This window comes from Manis pentadactyla, chromosome 1, assembly GCF_030020395.1.
Source record: "Manis pentadactyla isolate mManPen7 chromosome 1, mManPen7.hap1, whole genome shotgun sequence".
In the NCBI taxonomy this organism is placed as follows: Eukaryota; Metazoa; Chordata; class Mammalia; order Pholidota; family Manidae; genus Manis; species Manis pentadactyla.
The window spans coordinates 159,686,057-159,703,963 of NC_080019.1; the positions used below are offsets into that span (position 1 = coordinate 159,686,057).

General features: G+C 34.0%; 1 protein-coding gene across 1 annotated transcript in view; it reads left to right on the forward strand.

Annotated features, from left to right (window-relative positions):
* Nucleotides 1-1,560: 1,560 nt before the first annotated feature.
* Nucleotides 1,561-17,907, forward strand: part of ZPLD1 (zona pellucida like domain containing 1) — a 74,845-nt gene continuing 58,498 nt past the window's right edge. The window contains exon 1 of the mRNA XM_036930803.2: nucleotides 1,561-1,702. The gene's annotated coding sequence lies outside the window, so the exon portion shown is untranslated. The remainder of the gene's footprint in view (nucleotides 1,703-17,907) is intronic.

The following is a 17,907-nucleotide window of genomic DNA, read 5'->3' on the forward strand; positions in this document are numbered from 1 at the left end:
GCTACTTGAATCTGTTGCATTGTAATTTTAACTTTTAAAATGGTAGAGGACTTGGCAGACAGGTATTCAAAGTAAAACCTGAAATATCACGGGAAAACAGGTAGTCTGAAAGCTTCACATTAGAGTAAAACAGCCTCTGGAGAATTAGGAAAAGCTGCAGTTCCTATCAACATAATTAGGAAGACCTAAAAGAGGTTTTCTAGGACTGCTTCTATGTTTTTAATCCGAGTTCTTAACCAAAAAAATACAAGAAAATTGGTATTAATGGTATTTGAACTATCAATAAATTCATGTATCTCTTATTTATTCATGAGTAGAATAATATTATAGGAATGTTTGTTTATGGAGCCTACGCTTCCCAGAAAAACATGAACTTGGATTTGTTGGGTGTAGAAAGCACCAACTCTCAACACTAAACAGGAGATAGAAAGTAACGTCATAGCCTTTGGCTATTATTTTTTTTAAGCAGTTGCATTAACGTTAAATTCACCTGCTATTTAGGAAAATAGTTTGGTTCAGGGGGTTGGCTAGAAGTCTTAAAAGACTGAACTCTTAGATTTTAATCTCATTTCACAGTCACTACAGGCAACTTGCCTCTGTCACAGAAGCAATTGAGAACGTAAATGCTAAAGAATCCTGAGCCAATCGAAAAAAATAAAATTTTATAAAGGTATATGCCAGTAGTATGACTGTTAAAGCAATATACTTTTTCAGGGTGGCCATTATTATTAAACAGATGATAGAGTACTATCAATCCACACAATGGGCTGCAACCTTTCACACAGTCATCTGTAAAGACTATAAGTGCATAAAGCAAAGCTTTCCTGTGGTCATATCTTGAAAAGCTTTCCCTGTGATGCCCAATTGCCAGATTCTTACTTTCTTTCCCACTAAGAAGTCATAATAGCTATTGGGGTAGAATGCTTAGATGATGTCCACGCCAGGTCCAGGGCTCCAAAGGCTGGTAGCATGAGAGTTGTTTGGACGCCCCTAAATGAAAGCAGAGATTATGAAACAGCTTCAGTGTCTAGCTCATTCTTCACAATTGGGCCCGTTTGGATTTTTTTGCATTAACAGCCTCTTAGTCATTATTATCCCAATCAAGTCAGTTTTCACGATGGTATTCCATATCCCATTTTCATCGCTACATGAAATGTAGTATTGAAAGGACCAGGCATCTTTCATGAAGCATAACAGGACATTGATAACCGTGCAGATTAACTCCCAATCCAATCTCAAGCCTTGTTTCTTACTTATGATTTTTTTTCTAGACCAGCAGGCTTTCCCTCAGCAGGCTAACAGTGGTTCGCTTACACATACCACTCAAGACTTCTGTACAGTATAAAATAGAAGATCAAAAGCAGGTCAGAGAAAAGAAGTAAGGGAATAAAATAAAAATTGAAAGAGATGTCGTTGGAAGGACACAAAGGTCTATAAAAAAAGATGAGCTCAAGTTTCATGTTGGTGATGATTAGTCTTACAAAATCTTCTGGGACCTGTGGAAACATTTGCTTGTCTAAAATCATTTCCCACCCCCTCTCTGTCTTTTTAAAGGCTCCTTATAATGAGCAACTCTTCTCTCATTTGAAGGGTTGACTCTTCTCTGAAAAAGTTTGGTAAGGCCAGGCACTCGAGCACTCAGTCACATGCGGCAGAACCAGGCTCATGGAGGACAGCTGACTCCCCGGAAGCAGGGACTTGGGTAAGTGCCCAGCACGGAAGCCCCTTGAAGTGACTGCAGATGTTGCCTTTTTAGCTAGCACCCAAAACTCATTTTAATTGAGTAATGTTTTTATGATACAAAACAAACGTCCAGTAAAGCCCTTCTGGTTGGTGTGGTTGCAGTGATGGAGAAGGGTTGGCTTGGGAATTATTGTAATATAGCAAAAGGAAGTGAAATACATTCCCCATATTTGAGGACAGAGAGGTATAAACAAAATTTTATTTTGTGAACTCTAGTTCCCATCCCACTTATTTTGATTAGATGTAGAGAAAGGGCTGACTCTTCTGGCAGCTTCTGCAATTCTGAAATTAGAGCTTGAGGTCAAAAGTTGTGCAGGTTTTGCCACACCATTATATTTCAGACTCCACTTCCAGCCACCGTCTGCTGCCCATAGGCTACAGCCCACAGGTGATCCATTAATGTGAGCAAGCAGGCAATTTACATTGAGATTTTTTATCAGGAATCCATCATACCAGAAAAGTTGGCTGAATATGGGTGGCATCACCTCTAATTACAAAGATAATATGGTAATTGAAAACAACTATGGTCTGACTTTCCCTTAAATGAAAATTGTTTTAATGATTAGCCTTATATTGTTATAACTGCCATGGAATCTTATCTAACCTGGAAGAAGTCATCCATGACTTAGAGGAAACGTGACCTCCATTTCTTAGATTGTCTTCAGGCTCTTTCTGTTCCAATACTGCCTGGTTTGGTAAAATCAATTGTTTCTGAGGTTAAGGAGAAGACTCACTTTTTAAGTCATATATTTGAGACAATCTTTGTGGTTCTCAGGAATATGACATTATTTGTTTGGCCACTTCAGACTGGCTTTTTAGAATTCATTTTAAGGGCCAGAGAAAAACAATTCTACACTATTGGTTTAAATAAATTTGATAGTAAAAGGAGTTGAACATAGCTAAAAGCATGGTATTTCTTTTAATACCTAACAGAAAATGTCTATTATTCATTTTTCAGTCACTTTCTCTTATAAGACACATATCAGAACTATTATTTGAGTAATTCCTCCTTGGTATACATACATTTTTTAACGTGATTTTTGATTTTTCTTTACTATTATAATACTTAGGTAAATATAAAATCCTAGAAATGTGCTGTATGTGCTTTCATTTTAGAGATTTTTCAGAAGCATCCTCAGAATAAAAATGAGTTCATTCTTATTGTTAAGTCATATAATATAATAATGATCATGTTATATGTCCCAGTAAATTCTACATTCCTTTCAAAACATTTAAAGCTTCCCCTCTCTTTAAAGAAGGCCTATGATAATGATGCAGAGGTAGTAAACAATCATGTTTTTCTGCCAGGAAATATTAAAGGCAACTTTTGAACCATGAGCAGATGCTCAGACTGTATAATCTAGTTATGGCAGCAAACAGTGAATTGCTGTAGATTTATGTTTTTGTAGCTTTTTCAATAGCTTGGAAAGCATTAAGTTCTTTAGCAGAGAATGATAATCTTTTGTATTATTTAAATACCTATTAGCAATGTTTGCTTGCAAGGAATTCAATTTTTTGATTAATTTATTAAATTTGTACTTCTTTCCCTCTTTCTTGTATTTAAGCTGGAATGTAAACTGGGTCAAGACTATAAATTAAGCTTGATTTGGTTTGCTGTGTTTTTGTTCATTACAAAATGGTGTAGCTTCAAGCCAGGCATAACAGCTTTATCAAGACATAATAAAGTAAACACGAGCCTGAGTTTTACAGATTCAGAGTCCTTGCTGATTGTTATTAGATGTCTAAGTGGATTTCAGGTGGAAAATTATAGGAACTCCAAGCTCTGAAGATTTCAGTGACATGGCAAAGAAAGGTACACCTCAAAAAAGTAAATGATCAATTCAACCAGTTAAATAATACGTTTTCAAATATTCAATGAACACCATGGTATTGCATTGCTAATGACCAATGGTCTTTCGCAAACCTTACAGAAAAATATATTGAGAAAATAATAAAATAACATAGGTTAAAGAAATCTCCTTGGGAATATATTGTGACCTGTCCCCCAGATTTCTGTGTTGTGAGTGCATAGAATCATATACTAATTGTTTAAAGCAGGGTTGGCAAACTTTAGTGAAAAGGACACATAGTATTTTAGTCTGTGCAGGTCTCTGTCACAACTACTCAACTCTGCCATTTTAGCTCAAAAGCAGCCATAGAAAATATATACATTAATAAGGATAACCATGTTCCAATAAGATTTCATTTATTCACCTTGAAATATGAATTTCATATAATTTTCCATTTTCATGAAATATGTTATTCCTTTTTTGACTTTTTTTAACATTAAAAAAAAATGTGAAGACTGCTTTTGTTTTGTTCATGGTCTCTACAAAAATAGATGATGAGTAGAATTCAACCTGCAGGCCATCGTTTACTGACTGCTGGTTTTAATAAAGCATTGCTCTTCTAGAACTCACAATATGATATCCTAGCACATAAAGAAACATAAAAAAACAAAATTATGTACATGAATTTTTATGACTTATTTTAAGTGACAAGAACATTTAGAAAATATTATAGAGCCAAAGTTTTGAGAGCGGGCAAAGCTACTAAATCTTAAGGACAGCAAAGTTAAAGTTAGATTAATACAACAGTTTTGTTATTTCTAAATTGCTATATATGTGAAAAATCCAGATGCTAAATACAAAAGATATTTTTAGTTTGGTTAAAATGTTGTGACTGAATGAAAACATCAACAGCTTTACTAGTTTGTAAAGTTAGGATTCTTTATAAAATGAGGTTAACTTTAAACTTTCAAGAACAGTATAGTCATTTATGACGAAACTGCATCATTAGAGTAAGAAAGACCACTTTTTGTCATATGTTAGAATTTTAAGTGTGACATTTGCTTAAATATGCTTAGCTAATAAACAGCAAGAGTTCATATAATTATACTATTCCTCTGTTGAACACACAATCACTAAGCCACTAAATATAAATCTTTTGTATAGTACATTAATTGTACTTTCAAATAAAACCATCTTTCTTTAGATATGATATATTAAGTAATTGGAAAGAAATTGTGGCTTGCTTTCTATTTAAAATGTAATTTATCATAATTTGAATATAAGAAGTCAAAATAATTGCACTTAAACTTAAAAAAATGCTACTGTTTTAGAGATTTTAAATAATTATCCATAAAATATATACATTTAAAAAACAAGTGTATATATTATGTGTATTTGCGCTCATGTATTTGAATTCTGGCATAGCATTTCTATTTGAAAACTTATTTTGAATAAGTATTTAAAATTAAAGTAACGTATTTCTGGTTTCTAAAATTTTTTGCTTTATTAATTCTGTCATGGAAATGTGTGCCATTAATGTTAATGGAGTGAAAAGAAGACTTAATGATGGACTGTATTATTTAAGTTAAATGCTTTCTAGTTTACAAACATTTTAAAAAGTGAAAAAACTACTTATAGGGTATAAAAAGCACTAGCTGAACATTTTCTTAAAAAGTGAAGCAATTATTAAAGCTATTTAGAGAACATAAAAGTATGAAAGTTAAAAAGTCTGAATAAATTAATTGACTAAACTCAAGCAATTTTTAATCCAAGAGTTTTATCTACACAGATGTAATTTCAAATCAACTTGTATACCCAAATATCATTTTCTTTGTATTAAAACCATATGAAAATAAATGAAAATAATTTATAATGATAGGTAGGTTGATTTGAGGATTTTAATATACTTGATGTTTCATTGAAATAGAAAATGTTAATTTCATTAGTGATATAATGTTTAAAATGTAAAAGCATTTTCTTGATCGGGACTAGATGTTGACACAGCTGCTTTTCTACATTTTGATAGTATGGTATTATCTATCCCTTTTGTAAAAAGATGATCCTTCATTTAACAAACATTTCTTGTGAATCTGTAGTGGATCTGGCATTCCACTAGATCCTGAATACAAAGGTGAATGCAGTATTTTTGACCTTATGAAGCTTACAAATTTATTAGGGGAGAACAAAATGTACATCTAACTCAACTGGAGTGGTTTTGCCTCCCTGGGGACATTTGGCAGTGTCTGGAGATGTTTTTGGGTGTCATTATTTGAGGGGAGTACTCCTGGCATGTCGTGGTCAGAAGCCAGGATGCTGTTTAAACCATAGGACACAAAGAATTATCCAGTCTAGAATGTCAGTAGCTTTGACTTTGATATACCTTGATTTAAATGTAGCACATTTTGGATCTACTATTATGGAATGTTACACAGACACTAGTGGAAACACCAAAGAGGAAGTGGTCAGTTCTACAAGCAAGAAGGGTTGTCTCCATAGATGAGTGTCTTGAAAGAAAAGTTATGTGTGAGCTGGTTCTTGAAAAGCTGAACGGAGAGATGGTCCTGTGCAGAAGGGTTGGAGTTGGGAAGGGAAGTTTTCAACACAGCCAAGTGAGCATAAGAATGGCTGTGTAAAATTACTTCTCATCTTTGGGGGCTATAAGAAGTCTGGAATGTGTAGGACGGGCCTCAGAGTACAGAAATCTGAGTTTGGGCAGTTAAGTAGGAGTCCTATCTTAAGAGCTTTTTCTCTTCCTTTCTTTACTTTTTTCTTTTCTTTTCTTTTCTTTCTTCTTCTTTTTCTTTTTCTTTTTTGCTATGTTAGAGAGTTGGGTTTTCTCCTGAAAGGTGTTGGAAGTGATGAAAGGTTTCAAGCAGGGACATCACATTTTTAGGCAGTCCGTGTGTAGAATTCATCAGCCATGGTATGAAGTGTCTAGATTATTTAAGGAAACACAAAATCCTACATTATTTGATCAGAAAAGAGCCACAGGAGGAAAAAGTCTCCCAGTGGGAAAGAAGGAGCCCTACTTCTTTTTCTATAAATGTTTTGCTTCTGACTCAGTTCCTTTCACTTTATTTGTCAGAACTCTATCAAAGCAATAATAATTGAACCTTACTTCCTTTTCTATAGTTTCATAAATGTGTTATGTTGCTGATGGGCTGACTCAGATGGGCTTAAGCTGCCATGTTGTGGCATTAGGTAGCATGTCCATTCTTGGAGGTTCCATTTTCTGATTCCTGTGTGCAGCCATGGTGAAGCCAAAAAAAAAAAAGAATCTGCTTTTAGAATGGGGGAGAGATTGGATATGCTGACTTCTTAAAACTCCTTAGGTTAACTCAGGAACTCCGCTATGGATATAGAATATTAACCACCACCAGGTACACCTGGTACATGGGCCTGACTGCTAAGCTCTCTGTGGATAGCTTGGAGGACCCACCCAATGCACAGCTGGTGTCAGGCTGGAGACCACGGAAGACCTGGTGGCCAAACTGAGGGAGACTGGGCAGATTTGAGCCCTTTCCCTGAAACTCAGCAGTAGAACTATGAGTCTCCTGGAAAAAAAAATGTTCAATGGCTTCTTTTTTAGCCTTTTCACCAGTAAACATTCGTTTTTTTTTTCCATTAACAATTTAAAATGAGTTTTAACTTCTTTGAGCATACACAAACTTGGACATAGTAGCTCTCTGACAGTGTTACAGAGCTAGAAGGAACTAGTCAATGGTTTTTTACATAAAATTGACAGGTTAGATGAATCTCATTCAGGTAGCAGAGAATTAACTAGAGACTTGAACACGGAATTTTGAACAATGATATTTATACTTCTCAAAGATCTGATTTTGTGTTGCCCAGCTCTCTGATTAGTTGTTTAACTTGGCTAATAACATGGTGCAATGAAAGCAAGCTTAGGAGTCTGATCTTCCTTTTGCCGATTCTCTGTTCTTCAGCATAGACCATGCTCCACATCCTAGGCAGCTGCCTTGAAAATGTGGTTTTCTTGCTAAAGTGCTATAGGTTGTTTTATTGTGCTACTGTGATTGTGCACACTAAATTAATCCCAGTAAAAAGTAGCAAAAAGGACAGCTCTAATTCTTTGTTTACTCAACAAAGAGTTATTATCTGCTTTATGCAGGGGGATGATTTAATTTTTTCATCTATCAGGAAACAGGAAGGAAAAGAAGATTCAGTTTTCACACCCTATGGGTTATTTAGAACATTGTACCAGTGAGCAAAATAGAAAACACTCTTTTTTTAAGTATTGTCTTCTTTCCAGACTCTTGAATATTTTCATTTGCTTTTCCTTTCTCTGCAATCAAAGTGTTCCCTTTATGGAAAAGTTTCCTCTAGATAGTAATGACCTTCTAGGCATCTTCCTAATTTTCTCCTTTCATTCCCAAATTTCCTTAAGCAAGTACCTTGCCTCTACTTACTTACTCTATATTGAAAACAAACATTCTGCTAAGATATAAACAAATCAGACTCTGTAATTCATCTTTGAGTCCTTACTCAGAACATGGGAAACATATCTTCTCTCAATATTGACATTAGGGGTAGTTCAGTCTGTGAATGCTATTTTTCTTTTGCTTGCTTTTTCTGTGAAACCTCTCAAAACTTGTTTGTGAGTAGGGACACTCAGCTCATGGGCTCCATGCTGCTGTCTTGTTTTAAAACAGTGGGTTTCACATTTTCTGACTATGATTTACGGTCAGCTATCTTACATTATAATCTGGTGTACACACACCCAAATACACACACAGCATGCATATATTTTATGAAAATATTCCATTCCTTTCCATCCTATCTATCCCATCCTATTCTATTTCATGAAAATTCTATTTTTGAGCTGTTAAACCAATATCCTAGTACGATAATTATTTCAAAATATCCTTCTAATCTGAAACCATGATTGTCATGGCGCCTGTGGGGTATAACATCCTCCTAAGGGTCAGTAAGACTCCCAAGGGTTGTGCAGAAAGTTTGAAAACAAAGCTGTTCTTTGTGCCATTGCATTGATGTGTGTTTAGTGAAGATGGTTAATATATTTAGATTTTTCAAATGTCACATATAGGAAAAAAATTAGATTATGTTTTTCAAAGGTCTGATCCCTACTCTTCTTCAAGTCCCATTTATATTTTACCTTTTAATGGACCAGTCCAATGAATGGGCCAAAATAACACCCACTGAAATTCATTTGGCAATTAATTCTATGTTGCTGGGCAACATCTTTTGGTAAATCTTTGGGTCAGATACATTTTTGTCATGATGGGCCTTGGTTTTCATACTGTTCTTATGGAATATTTACCAAAATACTATGAAATAAACTCCCCTGAAGAAGTGGGATCTTCATGCCTTAAGGATTTATGTTCAGTTTTGCCAAAGACCTTGATTTTGTTATAATGCAATGCCATTTTCTATAATCTCATCCACAGTAGTACATCTTTCTGCTCATCTCCTTCCCTCTGTTTACCTCCTTGCCTTTCACTTACCTTTCACTGAGATCCACTGTATTGACAGCTTACCTATCTACTGTGACCCACAGCCATCTCCAGAGACTGCCTGGTGCTGCACATCCCAGGGACCTTTTTGGTTTATGAGACAGTAGCTGAGAAGCTGTGTCTGGAGTTATGTCTTATATTCCTAATTCTGGCTATTACAGGGCTGTATTTTTCTTAGAATTATATCCATCTCATCTAAGACACAAAAGCTCATATGCTTTCTTCTTATGAAATGATAACTCTACCTGCCTTTTAGAACTAACTCTCTCCAGTGTTTTGACACCATCGACTTTGATCCTGTTAATGAGTTTAGCTTATTTCTGCCTTTCCCCTAATGCTACTAGATAAAGGATGAAATGACCTTTTTCAAAGGTTATGTAACCTAGTTTTACTTCTCTAGTTGGTTAGTCATGGAGGTTCTTATTTTAAGGATAGCGAGAGTCTGGAGAGGCCAAGTGGGTTATGCAAGGTACCAATTAGGATAAGTTACCTGTACATCCTTGATTTTGAGGTTTTATTATGATAAATCTCAAATATACAGGAGATTGAAACAATAACATAATCTTTAATATTTGGCCATATTTCCCCCCCACACACATTTTTTTAATGAGTTATTTTAAAACAGAAATACTGCTACTACTTGAAAGGATCAATGTGTAATTTTTTCCTTTTAATTACTGATTTTCAGAGTAAGGATTTGATGTAATGATTACCTCCAGTGATCTATGAATGGTTCTTTAAATTCATAAAATAAAAACAATTAATATATTGCTAATAAAAATGTTTAAATATCAGGATTTATATTTCAGGCTCTTCCCTGGTTTCAACATTGATTCTTAAGTAAACCTTCTGTGTATATATGCTACCTGACCTACTTGACTGAAACTTTGTGGCTTTGATTTCATCATGCCAAAATTATCATATTTTGTGGATGTAATTTTGTTTTCAGCAAACAGCTAAATTAGAGATATTAGAAATTATTATTTTAGGAGCTGTTTTTAGTTATCTTCTTTTATATTATCTATAATAAGCATACACCACCCAGGAAAGCTATTTAGCCACTTTGCATCAGTTCACACATCCAAAACACAAAGGCATCTCTGTTTGCTTCAGTTTATTCCTCAGAGTGAAGTCATGAAGATTAGTAGTTTTACATTCCTCCAAGCAGTTCAACAAATAATTAAAAAAAATCATGAACATTAATGAGAACAGGGTTGAAAATGTATTTGAGGCAGAACAAAGTGTTTTTATAAATTACCAGCAGCCTATTTTATTTTGTGATTATTGCTTCCTAAAAGCCTTTGAACCTTTGAGAAACAAACAAAAATGTAGATGTGAGGAGAAATAAACGAAAGTATAAAACCAACAGCAACTTATTTATGGTTTCCTCATGTAATTTTAATTTTACCACTTTTGTCTGTGGAAAGCTGAAGGGCTAATCCTTTCCTTTACACTGATGGTATTAATCTGTGAGGTGTTTTGTTGATTTTATTTTTTTATGAGATGACAAGAGATAGATATAAGGATGCTCTAGACGCAATATTTGCTGCCTCATTGATTGTCATAGGTCGGGCAAGAAGGCAGTACATCTCTGAAGCCTCTTGAGAGAGTACAGCTTAACTCCTGGAGTTAAGAAGCAAGAAGCAAGGCCCCGGAGAGTGTATCATTATTTTCTACTGCAATTGTTAAAACGTCATGATTTCATTGGCTCTTCATAGCCTGGTCATATTAGTCACCTAGCTCAATACTTGATTTCACACAGAAAATAACAGAGTAAGGCATGTATGTGACTTCCCCAAGACCACACAGACAGTTAGTTAGTGATGGAATGAGAACCAGAGCCAAGCCTATGATTATATTTATTCAGGATATGTTAATGTGTGCTGTGTAGGTGTCACATGGTATGAATTAATAGGCACCAGGAAAACAAAAATATCTCAACAGACCTCTAGAAGGAAGTTCTTGGGAGGCTCAGCCTATATTTTGTGGTGGTCAGACAATTTTTTTCCTAAGACAACTTTCACTATCTCAAGGTCAAAAAGATATTCTTCTAAATTAACTTCTAGAAGTTTTACTGTTGTTAGTGTAATTATTATGAAGCTGAAGTATTTTCCTTTTGATTAAAAACTTCGAGGGCAGAAACACGTTCAGAAATGCATGTCCTGTGCATTTAGTGAAGCCATATCAAACTGGCATTTATCATCAACAAACTCAACTATATAATCTTGGGAAAAGAGAAATGTAATTAATTTAAATAGTATGCATGTAGTCTTACTGTTATTCCAGTCAATGAATTTGTTTATGACTGTGTAAATGTGAGGTAGGTAATATCAAACTGCTATCCTTCCATGGACTCTTACCTCCCCTATAACTCTCTTTGAGTGTAAGCATCTCAACGTGTGGTATATGATTTTAGTGTTTAAAGATGTAAATTCTATCTCTAAAATGGCTTCCAGAGCCAAACAACCACTCTGTGTTTAGTGTGAAGTTTTTTTGATGGTCTCTATTGAATAATTGTAAAATGTATTCTAATTTTTTAAGGATTAAATTAAATGAAAGCTACAAATGTCTAACCCAGCTATTCTTGGAGATTTTGAATTCAAGTTCAGACTTTTTGTCTGTACATTTGGTAGACTTCAACAATCACTTTTAACAGGTCTTTGAGTAATATTTGATTTTATATGCAAAAGTAGTTAATTATAATATTAAAAAGGAAATTAAATATACCAAAATTGTAAATAAAGTCAGTTTGGTATGTTTGTAGGAGTTTAATTATATGTTTTAACAAACCATCTCAAGTACTTGACTAATACTTAAAAATAAAAAAATGAACTTTAAAATTTGTTCAATGTTATGTTTTATATTAAATATCTCAATAATATATACAATCTTGGCAACAGTGAATTTTACATAAGACATCTAAATTGTTTACTCAGTTACACATCTTAGATCAGAATAAAAGGACTAACCTGTTAGTCAAGTAGGTCAAATTCTCTAATGTACTTGAACTACTAAAATACCAACATGCATAGATATGTAAACATGAAAAAACCGTTCTCTAAATTTTGATTATCCTAAATATTTCTGGGCCCACATATTCCTAGGGTTAAAAGATGCTAAGCCACTTGGAAAGCAATTATCTTCTAAGCTAACTGAACTGCTTACTAGCCAGAGGTTTTGACTGGACAATGGGTAGATTCTTATTTGTAATCATCAAGCAACATAATCTTATTCACTGTCCATACAAGTACTTGATAGACTAGAGATTGGTCTTGCTGTTGTTATAGTCCACATCATTCATCTAGCCCATTTAACCTACATGTCTAGTATTCTTTAGATTCATGTTACACACTACCCAGTTCTCTCTCCAAAACCCCAAACCCAGCCATGCAACTCAATTCTGCATTTATTTGACTCTTAAGATCTTTGAACGAATTTTATCCAGCATTAAGTCTTTCTGATTTTGATAGAATCTCCCATTTTCTCACATACTTTTGGTCTGGTAGGACCACAGAATTCTTACAGATGTAAAATGATATGAGAGCAGTGGGATGTTTCTTTATTACAGGAGATTAATGGGCTATAACAGCCTAAATGCAATGCATGAACTCTTGTATTTAGTTCTATTTTAGTCTTTTTTCTGGATACTTGATTGGGGAATAAACAGGTTTAAAATATATTTTTGGTTAATTGAGGTAATCTGAGTATGGAATTAATATTAGGAATTAATTGTAATTTTCTTGAGTTTGGTAATGGTTTTGTGGTTATGTGGAGAAAGTCCTTTTTTTCTTATGAGATGTGTGCTGAAATAATAAGGATCAAATGTCTCAAACTTTTTTACCAGATGATTCAACAATCCCCATCCCCATACCAACAGATAGATGAATGGAAGGATAGAGAATGTAATACAAAAATATGAGAAAATTAGTATTATTGGACTCTCCATATTTCAAGACTGTGTTAGATTCTGTGGTGGCCCTAGCTTTTGAGAATGTAATCTTTATCACAGATCTCATCTCCAAAGATAGTCATCTTTTCAACTGTGTGAAGAAAAACTAGCCATGAAGAGCTCATAGATAATGTATAAATCCATACAGGGCTTTGCCCATTAAAATTAGTTTGCATCTTGGATATGTCCAAATGAAGGTTTTGTTATTCCTGTTTAAGCAAACTTGAACAAAAGACCACTTTTTACCCATGAAAGGAAACATCTGATCTTGTTATTTCAAGATAATTTTGATTAAAAACTTAGTCACTGCTGATACAAAATTTAGTTCCTTTGGGATTAACTATTCAGTCATAGTCACAATTCTCACCCTGTTACTCCTAACCTCCTCATGATTCATGCGTAGCGCTGTGTTAAAAGCACAAACTCTGCAGCCAAATTAGCTGAGTTCTGCACCATCTCTACATTTTCCTAGGTAAATGACCTAAAGTAATCTACTTAACTTCTTCTGTGCTTCAATTTCCTCACCGGTAAAATAGATATAATAGTACCTATCACATAAAGTTGCAAGGACAATTAAAATATTGAGAAATAACTATTAAATGATGTTGATAACTATTATATGTCATTGTTTATTCCATTTAATGTTATATTAAATCTGTATTATCATTAATATTGAATTATTAAACAATATTTAATAACTTAACAATGTTTACATTACTATGTAATAACTATTACATAATATTTAATAACTATTGATAAATAATATTTATTTATTTTATTGACATATCATTGATATACAATCTTATATTGATTTCAAGTACATGGCACAGTGGTTCAACAGTTATCCACATTATTAAATCCTCATCCCTACTAGGGCAGTTACTACCTGTCAATATAAGAAGATGTTACAGAATCATTGACTATATTCTCCATGTGGTACTACTGTCCCCCTGATTAATTTATATTATAATTGAGAATTTGTGTGCCCTTTTATTGCCCTCCCCCTCCCCACCAACCCACCCCAACTTCACCCTCATGGTGACCCCAAGTCACTTCTCAGTGTCTATGAGTCTACAGGTATTTTATTCATTTTATTTTGTTCTGTTTTTATATTCCTCAAATAAGTGAAATCATATGGTATTTGTCTTTTTCTGCCTGGCTTATTTCACTTAGCATAATACCCTGTAGGTCCATCCATGTGCCATAAATAGCAGTATTTCTTTTTTTATGGCTGAATAATATTCCATTTTGTATTTTCCATTATATACTATGTCCAATACTCCATTTATGTACCACTTCTTCTTTATCCATTAATCTATTGATAGACACTTTGGATGCTTCCATATCTTGACTATTGTCAATAATGCAGCAATAAACATAGCGGTGCATATATCTTTTCAAATTGGGGATTTTGTTTTCTTCAGATAAATTCCTAGAAGTAGGATTACTGGGTCATATGGCATTTCTATTTTTAGTTTTTTGAGGAATCTCCGTACTGTTTTCCACAGTGGCTGCACCAATTTACATTCCTACCAACAATGTAGGAGGATTCTCTTTTCTTCACATCTTCATCAACACATGCTATTTCTTGTGTTTTGTATAGTGGTCATAACTGTTGTGAGGTGATTTCTCATTGTGGTTTTGATTTGTATTACCCTGATAATTAAGAATGTGGAGTATCTTTTCATATGCCTGTTGGTCATCTGTAATTCACCATTGGAAAAATATCTATTCAGATCTTCCACCCACTTTTTAATCTAACTATTTGTTTTTTTGGTGTTAAGTTGTGTAAGTTCTTTATATATTTTGGATGTTAACCCCTCATTGGGAAAATCATTTACGAATATGTACTCCCATACTGTAGGTTGCTTTTTTGTTTTTGTTGGTGGTGCCTTTTGCTGTACAGAAGATTATAGTTTGATGTAGTCCCACTTGTTCACTTCTGATTTTGTTTCCCTTGACCAAGGAGATGTGTCCAGGAAAAATTGCTCATACTTAAATATTCAAGAGATTTTTGCCTATGTATTCTTTCAAGAGTTTTATGGGTTCATGTCTTATATTTAGGTATTTGATCCATTTCAAGTTTTCCCTTGTGTATGGATTTATACAGTAATCCACTTTCATTCTGTTGCATGTAGCTTTCCAGTTTTCCCAACATCAGTTGTTGAAGAGGACATCTTTCCCCCATTGTATAGTCATGGCTCCTTTAATATATATTAATTGACCATATATGCATCCTAGATCTATATCTGGGATCTCTATTCTGTTCCATTATACTTGTGCCAGTACCATACTCTTTTGATTAGTGTAGCTTTGTAGTATAGCTTGAAGTCAGAGAGTTTAATACCCCCAGCTTTTTTCTTCTTTCTTAGGGTTGCTTTAGCTATTGGGTTCTTTGTGTTTCTATCTGAATTTTAGGGTTATTTGTTCTAGTTAATGGAAAAATGCTGTTAATATTTTGATAGGGGCATTGAACCTGTAAATTGCTTTGGGCAGGATGGCCATTGTGACAAGATGAATTCTTCCTATCCATGAGCATGGGATAGATTTCCATTTCTCTGTGTCTTTAATTTCTGTCATGACTGTCTCATAGTTTTCAGAATATAGGTCTTCCACTTTCTTGGTTCCTAGGTATTCTTTTTTTTTTAAATGATGTCATTCATTATGTAGAAAGCCATAGGAAATCTACCAAAAAGTATTAGAATAAATGAATTTACGAAGATCACAGGACACTAAGTCACATAAAAAAAATCAGCTGGATTTCTGTACACTAGTTATAAACAATTAGAAAACAATACCATTTATAATAGCATAGAAACATAAAATACTCAGAAGTAAATTTAACAAAATATGCATTTATCCAAGAAAAAATGAAAAATATATCCATGCAAAGACTAGTATATTCATCATAGTTCCAAACTAGAAACAACCCAAATGTTCATGAACAGATGAATAGGTAAACTGTCATATATCCAAACAACATAATGTTACATGGCAATGAAAAAGAAAGGACTCCTGATACACAGAAAAACAGATGAATTTTGTGGACATCATGCTTAGTGAGAGAAGTCAGACACAATGCAGCATATACTGTGTGGACACTTATTTACAGAAAGCAGGTTATTGTTTGGTCTAATGGGTATGAAGAGTATTGACTGTAAAGTAGTATAAGAAAATTTTGGGGAATGATGGGAATGTACTATATTTTCATAATAGTTATATTTGTCAAAATTCATGAAAGAGTTAACTTAATATGGGTACATTTTATGGTGTGTAAGTTATACTTCAATAAGATTGATTTGTAAAAAAAAGAAACATTAACCTATCTAGTCTCAGTTAATCATGGAAAATGTTCTAGGTGGAAAGGACAGGATGCTGGTACATCATTGACAAGAAATGATACAGCTGTCCTCAGAAGGTAGGGAGTTAATACCACATGCTAATCAAAACTTGGAGTCTCTTAAGAGAAGAGAAAAAACACACAGCAGAAAGTGAATGAAAATATATTCAATTCACAATCAAAGAAGAATACCGTGGGCATAAAGCCAAAGAGTATTCTTAGACTGGACTTGTTTAGCACTCTAAATTTAACCAGCTAGAATTCTTTATTTATATATATATTTTCATATAATTTTTTTAGTTTTGGCATCATTAATTACAATTACATGAGCAACATTGTGGTTACTAGATTCCCCCCATTATCAAGTCCCCACCACATACCCCATTACAGTCACTGTCCATCAGCGTAGTAAGATGCTATAGAGTCACTACTTGTCTCCTCTATGCTCTACTGCCTTCCCTGTGTCCCCACCGACATTATGTGTGCCAATTGTAATGCCCCTTATTCCCCTTCTCCCTCCCTTCTCACCCACCCCACCCAGCACCTTACCATGGCAACTGTTAGTCCATTATTGGGTTCTAAGAGTTTGCTGCTGTTTTCTTCTTTCAGTTTTTGCTTTGTTCTTATGCTCCATAGATGAGTGAAATCATTTGATACTTGTCTTTCTCCACCTGGCTTATTTCACTGAGCATAATACCTTCTACCTCCATCCATGTTGTTGCAAATGGCAGGATTTGTTTTCTTCTTATGGCTGAATAATATTCCATTGTGTATATGTACCACATCTTCTTTATCCATTCATCTACTGATGGACACTTAGGTTGCTTCCATTTCTTGGCTATTGTAAATAGTGCTGTAGTAAACATAGGTGTGCATATATTTTTAAATCTTTTTGATGAAATTGTAAGTGAAATTGTTTTCCTGATTTCTCTTTCTGCTGGTTTCTTGTTAGTATATAGGAATGCAACAGATTTCTGTGTATTAATTTTGTATCTTGCAACTTTGCTGAATCCAGATATTAATTCTAATAGTTTTTTAGTTGAGGCTTTAGGGTTTTCTGTATATAATGTCATATCATCTGTAAATAGTAACAGCTTAAACTTCTTTACCAATTTGGATGCCTTTTATCTCTTGATCTTGTCTGATTGCCATGGCTAGGACCTCTAGTACTATGTTGAATGAAATTGGTGAGAGTGGGCATCCTTGTCTTATTCCTGACCTTAGAGGAAACGTTTATAGCTTTTTGCCATTTAATATGATGTTAGTTGTGGGTTTGTCATATATGGCCTATATTATGTTGATGTATGTACACTCTATACCCATTTTATTGAGAGTTTTTATCAGGAATTGATGTTCAATTTTGTCAAACGCATTTTCAGCATCTACTGAGATGATCATGTGGTTTTTATACTTTTTGTTAATGTGGTGTATGATATTGATTGATTTTATGAGTATTTTACCATCTTTGCATCTCTGGTATGAAACCCATTTGGTTGTGGTGAATTGATGTATTTTTGAATTTGGTTTACAGATATTTTGTTGAGGACTTTTGCATCTATGTTAATCAGGGACACTGGTCTAAAATTTTCT